General features: G+C 36.9%; 1 non-coding gene across 1 annotated transcript; it reads right to left on the bottom strand.

The window, feature by feature from the left end:
• Positions 1 to 1,448: 1,448 nt before the first annotated feature.
• Positions 1,449 to 1,551, bottom strand: LOC141698965 (small nucleolar RNA R71). Its single transcript, XR_012565459.1, has one exon. It is a non-coding gene; the product is annotated as a small nucleolar RNA R71 (small nucleolar RNA).
• Positions 1,552 to 3,462: the final 1,911 nt, after the last annotated feature.

Below are 3,462 nucleotides of genomic sequence, written 5' to 3'. Positions count from 1 at the left end.
AATGATGAGTTCAGTTATGGGCTAATCATTATTGTGGGGTTCTAGCGGATTTATTTATGGATTTTTTTAGTTAAATTGTTTCGATGCCTTAGTATGTGGTGATTGTATGATATCCTAGTATTGGTTGTGCATATTCGTCTTATGAGCGTCGTGAACTTTTAAGACAGTGTGTTAATTCCTAATGAAGTGACAGTGAATTCAAGGATTTAGAACTTGCCATGCTAGCATAGGTTCATATATTCGTCATGCATGATTCGCAAGTAAATTTAACCATCTTATTTGCCTTGTGTAATCAAGATAGATAACTTGTGCTTAAACCATTATGTTGTCAAATTCTATAGACATATAGGGTCTCAATATATTTGGTGTCAAATTCAGCTTCTATCTCTTTTATAGATGTCTGGTAGTGTGGTACTCGTGCAACAAAAGTTGGCATTTATCAGTTTCGTGTTGTCTAATTAGAGTCATCACCATTGCATGCTAAGGTCGAGAATAATAAGGCTATTGAATGAAGTATTTAATGAAGTTAGAATCCCATGTTTGTCATATATATTGATTTAATTAATCTTATTCTCTTAGTTATAATTGTTAGTTTAATTCTTCGTTATAAACAACCTCAATTTGTTATCGTCTTAGCATTGAATGATAACCATACATTGTTTCATAAGTGCGTTAGTTAACCAATACAGTCTCTGTGGGAACGAACTAGAAAAGATTCTATACTATTTGCGAACTCGTATACTTGCGTGTATTATTAGCGCGTGTTTAGCGACTAACAAGTTTTTGGCACCGTTGTCGGGGACTGCAATGTTAATTTATAGTTTATGTGCTTTCCATTAGTGGCCGTTAAAGTTCATTGACTTGGACATTGTTACTTATTTGTTTCCTTGTCTTATTTCAGGTACTCTAGTGAGGGTGTATGCATACGCGTTCGCGTACTCGTAAGAGAACACTGGATAAAGCCGAGGAAGAAGCTGTGGTAGTTCGTAAGGAAGTTTTCGAGGAAAAAAAGAAGGTAGAAGAAGAAGAGAAAGTTGAAGAACCGGCTTTAGTAGAGATGGGTGATCAAGTAGAAAATCCTAAGGCTTTGATGGACTATTCTCAGCCTAAGATTAATGACATTCAGTCAAGCATCATCAGACCAGCCACCAGGGCTAACACGTTTGAGATCAAGTCAAGTACGATTCAGATGATACAAAACTCAGTTCATTTTGGGGGTTCTCCTACTGAAGACCCCAACATGCACATCAGGGATTTCATCAAGATCTGCGACACTTTTAAGTTTAATGATGTGACTAAAGAAGCTATCAAGCTACGCCTCTTCCCATTTTTTTCTGAGGGACAAAGCTAAATTCTGGTTACACTCTCTACCAGCAGGGTCTATCACCACTTGGGAGGATCTTGTGCAAAAGTTTCTCACTAAATTCTTCCCCATGGTGAAAATTGCTGCAATCAGGAATGCTCTTACTCAGTTTGCTCAGCAAACTGGAGAATCTCTGTGTGAGGCTTGGGATCGATATAAGGAGATGCTAAGTTCCCATACCACGACATGCCTGATTGGATGATTATCAACTATTTCTATAATTGAGTGGGTGCTACTTCTAGACCCATGCTGGATGCAGCATCAAGAGGAGCCTTGTGGGCTAAGAGCTATGATGAAACTTATGAACTTATTGAACTGATGGCTGCTAATGAGTACCAGAATCCTTCCCAGAGGCTGACTCAGGGAAAAGTCGCATCAATTCCGGAGTTGGACGCAGCAACTGCTATCGCTGCCCAACTTAAGGTTTTGATGATGAAGGTGGACACTTTGGCTAATTATGGAGTTAATCAAATCACTAGTGTTTGTGAGCTTTGTGTTGGTGCCCATGAGACTGATCAGTGTGCAATTTCTAGTGAATCGGCTCAATTCGTGAGCAACTTTTAGTGATCGCAACAACCAGTGCCAGCCACCTATCATCACAACAACCGCAATTATCCTAATTTCAGCTGGAGCAAGACTCAGAATGAGGTTCAACAGCCTTATTAGTAGTATCCAGCTAAGTAGTACAACCCCCCTGGGTTTCAGCAAGCGCAGTATGCACCAAGACAACAACTCCAGCTGCAACAAGCTAATGAAAAATATGAATTAGAGGAGTTGAAGCTTATGTGAAAAAGTCAAGTTGTTTCTATAAAGACCTTGGAAAATCAAATTGGGCAAATTGCCAATGCCTTGCTAAATCATCATCCTGGTACACTACCTAGTAACATCGAAATGTCAAAAAAGAGGGAAGCTAAGGAGCAGGTAAAGGCAATCACTTTAAGGTCTGGAAAGGTTGTGAATCCTGAACAAACTCAAGAGTTGACTGAAGAAGCTGAGGCTGAGAAAGAAGTAGAGCAGCAGTATGAAGAAGTGGAACCAAGGAAGACTACTGTTGGGTCCCAATGTGTTTGTAGAAGGGGGGTTGAATACAAACAGTACCGAATAATTGAATTAAATGCGGAATAAAAAATGTGAAACAAAATTCAAGTTAAATAAGAATGTTATTAAACTTGAAAGGTGTTACAACAACTGTATCGATTACAAGGAATTAATCTCAAATTAATTATCACAAATTTAGAATAAATTCGACATGAACTTTTTCTATTTTTGCAATAATTAGAATCAAATGCTAAACGCGATTTGAGATTAAGTTCTAGGGATTTTAATCCGCTAGATTGTTACACAAGAGCAAGATAAAGATTTCTAGTGGATTGGATTTAACTTTACAATCTAGAAATTTAATCTTGAAGTATGCAGATGAAAAGATGAAATATTTCTTCTTGTTTTTCTTTTCTGCCTTTTTTTTCTTGACTTCTGTGTTCTGAATTTGAGTTGCTGCTTCTCTGCTTCTTTTTAATCAACAGCCGAATAGAATTGAATTGGCATGACAATCCTATAGCTGGCAAGACTTTCGGTAGGACAATGGATTGAACTAGCAAGACAATCTGAATGAACTAGCATGACAATCAGAATGAACTAGCAAGACAATCCTTCTCCTAGTGTAACTTTCGGTGAGACTATTGAAAATGGCCTAGCATGACAATCGGTATGACAATCCTGATTGTCATGCTAGTTCATTTTCAATTGTCTTGCTGATTTAATGCAGATTTTAATCCAATTTAAATTCTGAAAATTCCTAAAACTAATTCAGAATTAATTAATCAATTAATTCAATTAATAAATAAATTATTCTTCGCAGATATAATTTATTTTCTTAATTAAATTAGATGACTTAATTAATTAATAGAGAATTAATTCTAGTCTTCAACAACACCCATCCTTCTGCAGAACTTCTGAAAATCACTGAAAATTATGAATCAATTCCACCACTTCAATGTTGACACTCGATGTGCTGTCTGGTTCATGAGTGACTAACTTCCGTGACGTTTCTTCATGTCTTGACTTTGACACTTTGATTTTCTTCAGATTAAATCCTTGTA

Source organism: Apium graveolens, chromosome 11 (assembly GCF_009905375.1).
Source record: "Apium graveolens cultivar Ventura chromosome 11, ASM990537v1, whole genome shotgun sequence".
NCBI classification, from domain to species: Eukaryota; Viridiplantae; Streptophyta; class Magnoliopsida; order Apiales; family Apiaceae; genus Apium; species Apium graveolens.
The sequence above is the reverse complement of the archived record's forward strand: the minus strand, read 5'-3'. Positions and strand labels throughout refer to the sequence as shown.